Source organism: Rhagoletis pomonella, unplaced genomic scaffold (genome assembly GCF_013731165.1).
Source record: "Rhagoletis pomonella isolate Grant_MI unplaced genomic scaffold, Rhpom_1.0 Rhpom_scaffold_00007, whole genome shotgun sequence".
Taxonomy (NCBI): domain Eukaryota; kingdom Metazoa; phylum Arthropoda; class Insecta; order Diptera; family Tephritidae; genus Rhagoletis; species Rhagoletis pomonella.
Window position 1 is genome coordinate 28,332,984 of NW_023458561.1, and position 15,079 is coordinate 28,348,062.

General features: G+C 31.2%; 1 long non-coding RNA gene across 1 annotated transcript; it reads right to left on the reverse strand.

Moving 5' to 3' along the window:
- Positions 1 to 11,208: 11,208 nt before the first annotated feature.
- LOC118742519 lies at positions 11,209 to 14,116 on the reverse strand. The gene is made up of 2 exons (XR_004993380.1): positions 14,034 to 14,116; positions 11,209 to 11,384 (listed from the first exon to the last, which is right to left on the reverse strand). It is a non-coding gene; the product is annotated as an uncharacterized LOC118742519 (long non-coding RNA).
- Positions 14,117 to 15,079: the final 963 nt, after the last annotated feature.

Consider the following 15,079-nt stretch of genomic DNA (forward strand, 5'->3'; position numbering starts at 1 on the left):
ACATATTCGAATTGTTCGGACTTTTGACTTTGGTAATAAAGGGAAGCTATCCAAAAAAGTATTTTATCAGCCGAAACATAAAATATTTTCATATATAGGTACATACATACAATCCACCAGATTTTTGTGATAGGTATAAAAATAATAAGTCCATTTTTTCATACTTTTTTATTTTGTTTAATTAAAAAAATGTGTGCTTGGATGTAAGTTACAGCACTTATAATAGCATCACATAACAACTTAAGAGCAATTTATAAATAGAACACAAAGAATAGATTGCATATGTTTTGAATACTTTATCAAAATACAAACGACTTTTTTTCTAAAAATTTAAGTGGAGTTATAACTTTTACACCTGCCAGCTGGAAAATATATATACTTGTATTTATGACTGCTCAACCAACTGCGGGAAAGTTAAAATAAGTTACTCACTACAGTCAATAAAACCAGAAGCACAAAAGTCAATGAGGACTTTATTACGCTGAGTAACCATTCGGTGGTGGGACATGGTTTAAAATACAAAAACCAATTAATGAATAATTAAATTATTGTTAAAGAAGTATTGACGAAACAAACAAAAGACAGTCGATGAAAGACCACTAATTATAAAATTTAAATACATACCTTTTTCAAACACCTGCTAATCAGTTGGCTGAAAAACGATTTTGCCCAGCTATTAATTATTTAGATACATACTTCGCGCTGAACACTTAGCTGATGTAATACTTGCAAAGTTCGGTAAAAACTACCTTAACCACGTGTAATACTAAGTTTACATATAAGTAGATTATCCTCATTTTCTAGCTTAACTCTCTAATGTGCAATTAGAAAAGAAGATTAGCCATACAAAATTCGTCCCTGTTTAATCCGAAATTATAAAATAATCTCAGATTAAACCGATAACTTTTCGACGTAGTTTAATCGATTATTTTTACGAAAAAGAGAGGTTTGTAAAGGTATTTTTAATAAAATATTAAGTTATAATATATTTAAATTGCTTAATTTAGTAAAAAAAGCGATCACAGTGTCACAGAGAAGAAACATAACTTTTCCTTAAGATGTAAGAATAACAAGCACAACAAATTTCACGGCTAATAAACTGAGATTTGCCTGTGTAAACGGTGTGATTAAAAAGCGAGCTTTGATTAAGATTATATTTAAATGTAAACATACCTTTACAAAATAAACCAATTTATCGTTTCTAAGCAGAAGAACACTGTCTATGTGTAGTCCATATATGGTTTATGTTCCATTTCCAAAAAAAAAAAAACTTCTGAATAACATTTTAATTTAATTATTATTTTTTTTTTATTACGACGTCCTTTCAGCTAACTGGCAATGTGTAAATAAAAAAGGGAAACTCGAAGTTACAAACTTTTACAGCGGCTTTTTAAGGAAATGCTACTAAAATAATTTGCCCATAGCGATTTTCTTTTGAAAAAAATCATTTAAAAATTTAACTATAAATTGTAAGACCTATGTACTAAATGCATACACACACACATACATATGTATTATTTCCAGTTATCAACAACGTGTCATATTTCAGGTTAACATTTAAATATCGCATGATAATTTGATGATGAATGACGGTGTTGTAAGCAACACCAACAACAAAAGAACAAACATTCGCTAATTGCGATATGAAATATATAAGTATAGATGAATATATATTGTGGTATATACATATTTGCATACGTTTATACATAGATGTATATATATATGTATATAGTATACTGCGTTTTGTAATTTTAGCACATCAGCTAAGCTGCCCTTACATCGCCATAAAAACCGAGTTAAATACCGTATAAATCCAAACTCACCTCTTCTAGTCATACTAGGGATGGGTAAATTCGATATTCGGAGCTTCGAGATTCGAATTTTAGTCGAATTTTAGCGCCAACATGGCGAATTTTTTAAATCGAACTTTGTGGTGCTAAAATTCGAATAAAATCGAATTTTTCTAGAAGAAAACGAATTTCGTTTTAACTTGCAAAAAAAGCAACTCTGTAACTATCTTCTTTCTGACCAAATTTGGCATCATTGTGTATGGGGTGTCACACCTTTGCCTTAGGGATGCAGGATGCAAGTCAATGAAATACATCGACATTTTGTCGATCTGATACAACGAAATATTGCACCGATGCATCATATATAAAATTCAATATTTTCGATGCAGCGATTGAATTAAAAATATACAAGAAAATGGAACAATTGCACTTCCATATATGTGGTGACGTACAATAATGTCAATGACATTAATAAACAGGCCAAAAGTGAAATAATGCCAGTTGACATTAATTCACTTTGGAATTGATTCACCCTCCAAAAGTGAAATAAGTAATGTCATAAAAATAAATTTATTGCTTTAAATAGTTACACATCCCAGCTATACAAATGAATTCACAAAAAAATAATAAGTTTTCAGATGTTTTATGATCATAAAACTTTATCTAATGCTTGGTTTGCATTATATCAAAATTACTGACATCAAAAACTGCCTTAACTAACAGCTGTTCACTTGGTGTCAAATACGTCATAAAAACTGGCCAAATGTAGATATCGCAGTGCATGTCAAAGACTGTCGTCAAATTTTGGTATCAGCTGATTGACATTCCCTTTTTCATCACTGATGACAAATGTGAAGTGAATTTTTTGGCATAAGTCAAAAATTCCAGCCATTTAGCTATGGAAAAACCAAAAGTGTGGCTCGATAGAACTCTTCATGCCCTAATATCTATTTTGTTCCTTGTTTACTTAAAGATCTCGCTTTAAAAAGCAAATAAGACGTTGCCATTAAAGGTAAGACTTTTTTATTAATTGTTGTATAAGTAGTTATAAACGTACGTATGATAAAGCAAGAAAAATAAATAAAATCACGTAATACCTGCCAAAAAATTAGTTTCAATTTTGATTTGTGTTATCATTCTTATAAACAAACTTTTAAATTTTCAGTAAAATATGTATATTTTTTTTTGAAAATTCGATAAAGTTCGAATTAAATCGAATTTGCACCTCCGAAATTCGAATCGAATAATCGAAAGCTTGGGCAATGTTCGAAATTCGGAATAAATCGAATTTCAACCCCCCATTACCCATCCCTAAGTCATACTATTCACAAACGCATGCCGCCCCAATTAAAGAATGCCATTATAAAATATTTTGATACCTCCGTTCTGATGCAGTAGTTTTTATTCCATAAGTGTAGCACAAATGAACTTTAAGTGAAAGCTTAATCGTTATTTGTGCGGCTGTTATATTTCGTGGTAATGGGCAAGTGGAAATTTTAAGACGTAGAAGAAAGTTATTCTTGCACTCAACTACAATTAGGTAAATTAGCCTAAAATACGGAAAGTTTAAACAACCAAAATTGACCATCAACTTAAAATCAGACGTACAATTAAACAGTTTCGAAAGTTGTGAAAGGAACCAGACAATTTTTTTAAGTGTTCGTCGAAACAAACTCTCGCTGTTTTGTGCAAAGTTAACCATTTTTGACAGAAACTAATCGAGTCTTCGTTTTGGACTCACCGAGCTGCTATTTTGAATACTTTCATGTATACGTTTTTTAGTGAATGTTTTATTGACGTGAAATGCATTTTTTATAAGAAAAAATACCATTCATGCCAAGGCGAATTCATATAAGACCATGCACTTCTAACTTCTCACTTATGGCGCTTGGCTGATGTACTATAATTATGGAACGCACTTTTTGCATTTTTACGAATATTAGTGAAACTTTGCTACACTTTGATAAAAAAAAAAATAATAATAAACATTAAATAATCAAAAGGGAAATAGTCAAAGAATACTAAAATGTCTCTTCCCTATTTATATTTTCGCCATGTACACATATTCATAGGCACTTTATTTCCAATTACCTAGGTACTAGGTACCTGCTCCATTTAATTTTATTTGATTATTTAAGTAATCACAACGAGTAAGAAAATATTTATGAGTTGTTAAAATATCTAATTAGCAACACATAGGTAATAACAGCTGACTCTCGAGCTTTAAGTGAACTCGAAAATAAAATTAAATAAACAGAACTGTTGTGGATATAATCGTGTGGACAGAAGATAACTCGATATATGCCAAATAAACATTTTGCACTTTCAATTATGAAGTCAGACAAAATATACGTATTTACATACTGAAAATGCGCGTTTGATAGCCGGCTTAATGGAATACTTTGCTAAATAGTAGCACTATACGCGAATGCATTAAGCTGGGTCATGAAAAATTAAAATTAAATTATGTCTTATTGTAATCTTTGCAAAGTAGTTTGCTACGATATGATGTTACCTACGTACCAAGTGTCAACAGTTTGTGCGATGCCAGAAAATACGCAATTTTTTCTGATTTTCTCTAAGACAACTCCAATTTGGAAATATTTGCGTGCAATCCACTTACGGTTTGCTTAGACAGTAACGGAAATAGTTCGCCGTACACACCTGATTCTAAAGTATTTTTGCATGGCAATTTTGAAAATAAAAGTATTTTTGGTCGAAAGTAGAGATCACAGTTCCTACCACCCTAATGTCAGTAAATTATAGCTCAGCAAAAAATCATGAAATCTTTGCTAAGCAAGTATTTTCATTATTTCTGTAGAACTGTTTATAAAAAAAAAAATCGTGGCGAATGTAGAAGTCACCGAAAAATATGAAAAGACGACCGACCTCTTGGTTTGGCCAAAAAAAATCTTTGTTTCGAAATAGTTTGCAAAAATATTTTACAATCAGGGGGTATGGTGAACTTTGTTTTCTTGCTTGTAAGATGATACGATCTAGTGCACAGTGAACCATATTTGTAGATCCATATCGCTACTAATATAAAATCAAGTTCTTTAGCTCCGAACTCATTTAAAACAAATATTCGAGCATAATTTGATCGTTGACCAAAACTGTTGCCACCCAAGGGTGGTACCCTGTCGGGGTTGTGATGAATTTATTTGACGCCATCGCGCAAAGGAGTATCTCACCTGCCACAACTTGGCCATCAATTTGTCGAACAGTGTTATCTAACCATAATTTTTTGATCGTTTACCCGGGGACTATAAAAAATTCGCTCAATTCAATTTTAATTAGTATGTAGCCCACTTTTGAAATAAATGATAAATTGTGTATGATCTTAGAGAGCTTTGTAGCCATTGAATATATGTAGTACACTACCAACGATATATCACAGCTTGAAAATCCTCTCGAAGTTATGCACATATCTTTAAAACTATGGTGGCTAATTGCAGAAATTTTTCTTTGGTATGGCGGCCGCCCCGGTCTAGTATGTATCTATATATTTACATATATCTATAAATATGTATGTAAAAATCCAAACAAAAATATTGAACTGTTTGCTATCAAAAGAGCGCAACCCTTTTAGCTCCGTACTCGCCAATGCATTGCACTCCTTATTTGCACGTCTCTACTTCTTATTATCATTTGGATTTTATTTTGGCGTATTTATGTGTGTGTGTAAACATTTGCCGCAAACAAAGGTATCGGCATAATAAAGTTTATAATTTTCATTTTAGCATTTCATTCACTGTCACACCATTTTCGATTGTTTACATTGGCTTTTGGTTCACTGAATGCCCAAGTGACACGTAAATAGAATGATCAGAAATGACTTAGACAATAATGCATGGTGAAAGATGATGAAAAAAAATGTAAATTGAAGTACATACATACATACATATGTATGTATTATAGCTCAGTTATGCATACTTTGCACTGCATAGCATGTAATATAAGTGAATTGAGTTTCGTAGGATTCTCTATTTAATGCGCATTAGATCGGTTCGATACCTAAACAAAAGAAGAAAGATTGTAAAACCCCCCGTCATAGTTTCGAAACTTTTAATCAAGAAGATTACGTACTCAAATCCCTAGAGAAAATGAGCGATGATCATTGCTATCTAATGATCAATATGCCTAACCAAAGGTCAAGTCTGCGGAGACCGCTCTTACCAGTCTGTTGAAATTTAGCGAGAAGTCGGTCAGCTGCAATAATAATATTTTGTGATGATTTATTTTGGAACGAATTCCCGTCATCCTTTGTCAAGCTTGGTTTGCAGACCCGTATTTTTGTTTAAATTGCTTAACTTCGAAAATTTGAAAATAAATGTTATTTTAGGTAAATACTACATATTTGACAATTTTCTAAGAAATTTTTGAAATTAGCGACGGTCAAAGATGAAAAATTTAAGACGAATAGAGGTGCTTATTAAAGTTCAACCGATGAAAACTAAGCTAAGTCTAAAAATATATTGTTATACATCAGTTTAAAGGTCTATAAATCTTCTTTGGTTTGGTTTTAAAATCGTATGAAAAATAGATAAGCGGTTAATAGATAAGTTTCATGGCTTTTTTTGTAGCACCGTGTAATTAACTTAGAATCCCACAAATCTAAATTGGTTTTATTTTTTACTATGTATAAAATATTGTATGCACATATTTTTGTGTGGCACATATCCGACTTTTTCTTGAAAGAATTTCAAAAATACATTTTTATGACCCCGCGAACCCACATAACCAAGAGGAGCCCTGCTTTATAACTTGAAAAAAAAAAATCTCTATATGTGACCTGGTCTACGGAAAGGGGGCTTAGGTGTCAAAAAATCAATTTTCACTTTTTGGTTGATTCGGATGGAAGATGAGATGATTTTCACTTTTAACAGCTTTTTCACAGAAAACTTTTTTCGCACGTAAGCTCCCTTTTCGTAGACCAGGTCACATATAGAAATAAGCTGCACACTAATTTGCATATATATATAAGTATGAGATGTATGAGTCTATTGCTCAAGCAATTTTTAAAATAATAAATTATTTTGCACAACTTCGAATAAGATTTGTTATTCCTTGTCAATGAGGAATTCAAAGAAATGGCCATTTTCTTATAAGCACTGAAGATATGCTACTTTTATTAATTCAAATAAATTTTAAAAATCCGCGCGCGAGAGACATTGTAGAACAATTGTGTAATTTTTTTAGTGACAAGCAAAAAGCCGGCTTGTGTTGCTACACCGCCAAATTTTGTTTTGTTACAGTAAATCAGTATATATTGGCCTTAAATTAAGAATTTTTTACTTGAAATATTAGCTTACTGGCGAAGTTTAGTATATTTTGAGCTCTTGCTGTTTTTATTTAAAAAATTTACCTTTGCTATGAAATCGACAGAAAATATACATTTTTAATATCTTTACAACAATGCATCATTTGTAAAAAATCGTTCACCAAATAGAACAGTAGTAGAAATACATGAAACAAGAATGAAAGTAGGAATACAGGAATACAAGGTGCCGAAAAAAAAACGTTTTACACTCACGAAATACACTCATAGTAGGGCTGTTAATTTTTTCGCTTTTTACGATCCCGTGATTTTTGGGAACTCATTATCATATTCCCGGGATCCAGGGGATTAGTCCCGGGATTTAGATATTCATTACTTTTCAACAACTTAAATCGAAAAAATTGCTTCAATATTGTCTGAGAAGCTCTCCTACCATAAAATAAATAATAAATAAATGGGTTTGAAACCTACTTTTTTATTTAAAGTGAAAAATAGTTCATAAGTGACAAAACAAAAGACAGTAATTAAATATATACGCATTTAATAATACTTTAGCGTGTACATATCTGATAAATTAACTTAAGGTTTGCCGAAAAATGCTCGATGCAAAAAAAATTTAAGTCAACAAATGTATTTTGTAGTTGAAAGAATTTCAAATATACATACAAGTGGCAGAAATAAAAGAAACGCCTTATTTCGATCAGTATTGTCTATATTTCTTTTGTTTATTTTATGTATAAAATTTTTTTTTATAAATTTTACACACAAAAATCAATATATTCGCGAAACCATGGGCTTACATCACACTCCCAGTAAAAAATGTGCACTCTAGTGCGTCTTTTGGAATGCAATGTAGGGCATTATGCTTTTATATCGTTTAATTCCTCACTCGGTTTTGCTTAATGACAAACATTCTTTTTAGCAAAACAGAGCTCCGACGGTACGTCACATAAAATTCTGAAGATACCAAAATCTCTGTACTCATATAGGGTAAAATAAAACGCTCAACCATTCCTTATCAATTATCTCTGAATCAGTGGCGGATTGTGCGGGGGGTGGAGTTTTGGGTGTTAAACTACATGTCAGTCAGTGATGGACCCCCCGCTGGATCCGCCACTGCTTTGAACACTTAGTCATTAGTTCCTATTGGTCTTACGATACGCAGTAAAAAGTAGCTTTTGTGCCGCAAAATTTGAGGTAGAAGATTACCTGAATAGTCAATGTTGACGTAAATACTTAACCAAAATCCATATAAAAACTAAATAAAATATTTTTTTTTGATATTGTAAATTTTTTTTTTGATAACTACTTAAGTATTATCTTATCATAAATGAAGCATTTGGTATCTCCACGGTATATCTCCAAAAAAATTAAGCAATTTACACGGAGATTTCACCACACAAGACAGCAATAAAAGAATTACATTTGAAATACGAGTAACGGCAGGTGGCTTTTTGTAAATAAAAACACTTCAGTTTTTATCGTTTGGACTTTAAAGTTTGAGATTTTTTCGGGACGGTTTTATTATATGTATACAGTTAGGGAATTTTTTATGTTGGATTTTGCTTGTATAAAATAGAGATGCCAGATGAAAATAAAAAAAATTGATTTTGGAATCGATTCGAATCGAAATAAAAATAATCGATGCAGAAAGAAATCGTCAAAAAATAAATCGATCTCCCAAAATTGATATATATAATATGAACATTCAACAAAAATTTCATAAATCCTTAGCACAACTTAGGAAAATGGTAAAAAATTTTTAGAATTTTTGTTTTTTTTTTTTATAACAAAAGAGAAAAAATTTTGTTTTATTTCAAAATTTACCGCTATTTTAAAAAATGTATTATACATTAATACAATAGCCAAGTAAAGTTTATGTATATAGATTTTTTGGCAATACAGATTTTTTAAGTTTTTTTTGTTTTCATATACAGCAATTCGTTATTAGGCCTAAAAATAGAAAAAACGATTTTTTATGTTTTCGCTAACTGCGTATTTCACTCCATATTAAACAAATCGGACCATAAATACCATTTTTTTCGAATAGATTGGTCTCTGGTCTACCTACCCAAAAAAAGTATCCTATATATTATTCTAAACAAAAGGGTACCTACGCACCAAATGTTAGGCAAATCGAACCATAAATACGATTTTTTCGAAAAGATCGGACGCCGGTCCAACTCCCGGAAAAAAAAGTAAATTTTGTCTAGTCTATGACATTGCGGTTGCTGAAAGTTATTCATGTACAAAATTTCATGAAAATGAAAGAAATGGGCCATCCCCTTATATAATTAGTATATATAGAAGTATAGATAGATAGATATATATTACACATACATGAAAAATAATAACTTCACCCAAATTTTTGGCGGTAGGTGGCATAAGGTCAAAATATCTGTAAGCAACACTTTCATTTAAAAAATAATAATAAACATTAAAAAACAAAAAAAAAATAGTCAAAACTTGTTCGAACGTCGCATACCCTTTCATTTGCCCGCCACTGTACATAAAAATGTTAAATCTTTACCCAGCCAGCAAAATTATCGTAAACGAACTGGGAACTGCATATTTTCTCGAAGAAAAACTGGCTAAAATGTCGTTTATGACAGCCGTTTACGATTCGCTTTCGAGTACTTTATCGCTTGAAATTGTCGATCGCCTACGAAAAGTCGTAAACGGATCAAAAGAGCATTCGTGTGCGAATATTATATATTATAAAATATTGTGGTTCAAGAAAAATTTCCAACAGAATGACATTTTTTCTTGTGCTGACAAATTGCTACAATATCTTTTATTTTGTTTTTGTTTTATCGTTTACGAGCCATTCTCAACCGTTTCCCCGATCGAGAATCCCTCGTGAAACATAGGGCTGGTTTCTCCATCTCAACTTAACTTAGTTAAGCCAATTTTCTTGACTTAGTCATGAATAAGCTGTGTAAAACGTAGGCTAACTTTGGACTTAAGTCCAAAAAGTGGCTAAACTAAGTTAAGTTGAGTTGGAGAAATCAGCCCATAATGTTCGTAAAATGTAAGTTTTTTTTGCTGCCTGGGTATGTTGTTCTAGTTTTTATAAATATGTACATATGTAGTTGAATTTCGAGCTGTTCGATTATTCGTGTTTAACTTTTTGTGTTTAAAATAGATTTTCCCGCGGATTTTTGCTATTAAAACCAACAAAGAAATTGACCAACGGATCGATCTGCGTCCTCTTTTTTTTTTGGAAAATTTTATCTCATTTCATTTATTTTTATAAAGATTCTGCGGATATAAATTTTTGCCGACCATCAGTTTGCGCCACTGAATATCACTAATTGATATTTTTATTAATAAAAGCTTCGTACAAAAAAAAAAATGTTTGAGTATATACTATTTTTCTATCTTAATTAATGGCGAAAATCGGTTTGCGCCTCCACTTTCCATTGCCCCAGGGCGGCAACATACATACATATGTACTTCATTTAATGTTTAACTGCGAGGTAGTGATAACCAGACATTGAACAACCAACCCTAAGTAAGTACTGATTATGGTTAATTAGTTGGGTTTTTTTTTTTTTGATTGACGCCAAGTATCAACACTTTTCAGTTGAGAAACCAGGTAGCTACAAAGATTAAAGGGATTTTACATGCAAGTGCAAATTTGAGTATGAGCTTAACTAATGGTGATTTCGTTTCTAGCAAAAAAATTTCGCCTTTTGATTGCCCCTTTCTCTTTCGTGTTCGATTCTAAATTAAAGGCAAAGGGTGAGAAAATGTTGTGTTCGTTTCTTAAAATGTCATACTCTTATTAGGCAAAGAAGGCACATTCTCTGCCCTGTGGAACTTTGGCAGGGGAGATAGTTGCCCTAAAAATCAAATACGATCAGATTTAAAACGACAATATTATGAAGGCAAAAACATGCATTTTTTCAGGGTTGAGTGTAACACATCAAACACATTTTGCACCGGGGAAGGGCAACATTTTTTTGGAAGAAACGTAATCACCATAATATGTAATTATAGTTGATAATAAATAATCTGTGAGCATTTGCAATTTTAAAATCAGATACTCACCCATGATTAAATTAAAAATAGATTTTCGATTTTGTTTGGCGTACATTGACATCTTTGCAAATGTTAGCTGTTGTTGTTGTTGTTTCCTTTATTAAATTTGATTAATAGCTTAACAGTTGTTGTAGCTATTATCGGCAAATTTTTGCTGGTTTTAGCTGTTTTTTTTGTTTAGTGATTTTTGTATTGTTACTTTTACTTTTACGTTTATTTCGCTTTGCCTCGTTGTCTTCACTTCCTTAATTAATGAGCCACCAACTACAACACTGATTGAGTTGAATGAAACCAAATTTATATTTATATTTAATTCTGTTTGCAAAAAAAAAAATATTTGATTTATCTAGCCGAAACTAAACGCTTTAAGAAATTTTGCTTAACACATAAAATTTAAGTTACGTGCGACACACGATAATAACACTCCGCGACTGAAATGCGAACAGCAGCAGAACCGGCTAAAAGATCAGAACTAAGCGGTCGGACGGACAGTCATCTCACCGACAAATCCAGCGTATTTAACCGATGTTCGGATATGTGAGTTGCTTGAATGTAGATTTCCCGAAGAGTGCGGATTCCCCAAGTCAATATCTACGTGTACATATGTATTTATGTATGTATATGCAGGCATGTATGTATTTAGTTTGGTGTATTAGTTTCAAACAACGGCTTCAGACAATTGCTAAAACCCGCACTGAATCACTTGTATCCAAAGCTCTGATTACAATAATAAGAAAAATTTTTACTATGACTCAACAGTTCCATGAGTTATGAAATTCTAACTAATTTTTAATTTCATTATTTTTCCCTTTGGACTAGTATTGCTATTCAATCATAAGTTGAACCATTTTATTTAATTTAATGTTTCAATAAAAATAAATGATGAATAAAAATTCAAATACCTAGATACTTAAAAATTACCTATTAAAAAAATTAGGAGCGTTTTGAGAAACCGTAAGTTTCCTTTTCGGTCTATTATCGTAGCACACCCAAAATACTCCGTCCAGTTTATCTTTGGTTGATTTAAGTAGTGTTTTATAAAAAAATCATAAACGCATTTGGGAGTTCGCCCGGAGACTTTGCGGATTGTGTGAGAGAGCTTTTTGGTACTGCGAAATCACTCATTTGAGTCTCCTAACGGCGTTCAGCGCCTGGGAATCCACACAAAACTATCAGCGCAATTCTGGCTAAGATAGTTAAACGTCTTTTGTAGGACAAATGAAAGACAGATGGCACGATAGTTCAAAAGACTTTTGTTACTCTAGCACAAAAGTCTTTAAAGAGCTCTCTCATTCACCACTCATCTATTTTAGAAAAAGAACTTGTATATCATTTAGCTCGCACTGCTTCAAAAGCCTCAATGACCGAGTGAACAAAGCGCAGGCAACGGAATTTTTTTCTTTTTTAATCTACATTTCTTTCGTTTTTAATTTAATAGTTAGGTTTTATCTTGTTAAAACAATAATATATATTTTTTTTAATTTAATTTAATTTAATTTTTAGAAACTTATTTTTTTCCCCTAATTTATTATTTTATAAAGAAAAATATTTTGGTTTTACTTCATCTAATTTTTAGGATCTTATTTGATTTTTTTCCTTTTAATTTTTAGATTTTACTCTTTAAGAAAGAAAAATATTTTTAAATTTAGAAACGCATTTTATTTGCTTCTAATTTTTTGATAAAGTTTGTTTTTTTTTTAATTAATTTCAAGATTCTGCTTTAAAAATATAAATATTTTTTTTTAATTTTTAAGTACTATTTAGTTTCTTATTGTTTGATTCATCTTTTTCTAACTTAACTTTTAGTTGTTATTATTTTAAAAAGAAACAAAAACATATATTTTTTTAATTTCTTTTAATTTTTAAAAATATGTATTATATATTTTTGCCTTAATTTATTTTTATTTTTTTGTTAATTTTTTTTTCTCCTTTTATTTATTAGTTTTTATTGTTATAAATAGCTCATTTTATGTAATTTTTAAAAGGTGATAATTCGATTAATCTTCCGAAAGACAGTAAAGAGCTTTCAAAATATTTGCTAAAATTGACAATTGTCTTACGAAATACTGTGGTGAGTCGAAAGATAGTTGCCATTATGGCCCTGTATATTTGTCAGAGATCTTTCAAATTATCAAGATTTATTTTTTCATAAAAAATTTCACTCATTGCACTTTTAAACCCACACATTTATGTACCTATTTACATACATATGTGCAGATGTATGTCTGTATTTTGTAATATAAAAACGAAATCTTGCTGTATGCAACCGTCCTCTACATACATACATATGCACAGCTGATATGGCTTCTATATAAGATTTTCACGTGGGTGTGCAACGAAAAATTCGCTGCAATTAAGATTAACTGTCGTTTTATGATTTTTTACATATCCCTTAAGTCTGATGGCTTTATAGTTAAAAAAATAAAAAATCAGCCACTTGTTGCATACGAGCGCAATATGAATGCTTATCATTGTTGGGACACTTTGACAAACATCAATTAAATAGTAATAAAAATGCAAACATACAAAGTTATATACATACAACTATATATGCACAGATCGCTGTCGTCATAAACTACAACTGCACCACTTTTAAAGCAAATGATTTAGCGCAAATTTAGTTAAGTCATACGTTTTTAATAAAAAAGATATTTAAACATGTTAACTAGATGATGTTCTACATTTATTAACACTATCACTCATTTTTTTTTATTTCAACTGTTTGCATTATTTTGCAATTTTTTACATATTAATGTGTGTATTATTTTCGTATCTATTTATTTATTTTTTAATCATTTGTTTGTTTCTTATTATGTTTGGTTTTATTAAAATATTTTTTTTCCTTTTAATTAAATTTCGCGGCAGATGCGTTGAAGCGAACTTGTCAATTCCTAAATGCTAAACAAGTGTACAGAACACACCTACACACGCGCGCTATTCAGCAGCTGAATATCGCGTTGATTGCGTACAATTATGTACGATGGCACACCCGCTTTAAGTGGAGTCACGTTCTAGAATGACCAAGCCCGCCCCAGCAAGACAAGCTCAGAAGCTCGCACAACTAACTGAGCAAGTGCGGTTATCATTAAACGGCAATCACTAGGCTGATCGGGATGATTTTTATTTGGCCGTTTTTTTTGCTATCATTTTCAAATTTTCCCTCAAATCAATCGATTTATAAATATATGTATGTATGTAAGAAAATGTTTACGAAATTTCTATTTAGGTAATACATATTAACACATGGCGTACATAATCGTACATGGCGTATGAGTAACATTTTTCATATTAAAATTTAAATTTTTGTTCATTCTCAAGGCAAACTTAAAGTTCGAAGGCCATTTAGTGCTTGAAAAAGGCACTTCCGAGAAAAAAGTTTCAAACAAGAGTGACGTATTTTTATTCTCAAAATGCGAATCAGTAGTAAAAACATGTACGTCTAATTAAAAAAGATGGCCTCCCGGTCAGTTAACGATCAGTAAGAAAAATCTATCATTTGGCAACATCTCATAGCCCAGTAAATCTTTTATATTTTTATTCTCGAGCGCACTTGTGCACAAGGGTATTATAACTTTGTTCACATAACGGTTGTTTGTAACAGCAAAAACGAATCGAGATAGATATAGACAAATGTATACATAAATGATCAGAATGAAAAGAGAAATCGATTAAGCGGTGACTGTCTATCCGTCCGTCAAAAATTGCGATATCTCAACAAAATTTGGCATGTAGATTTCTCTTTAGCCAAAGTAGGTTGGTATTGAAAATGGACGAAATCGGAGCGTAACCACGCCCACTTCCCATATAACGGTATTTTTCAGAAAAGTTTTTTGTGGAGGTGTTGCTGTTTTTTTTTATATAAAAAAAAATATCAAAAAACAATCTAAAAAATCAACGTTAATTTTTTAACGACTTGAAACTTGCACTTTCTTATACTACATTTGAATGGGCTACAAAACTGCATACC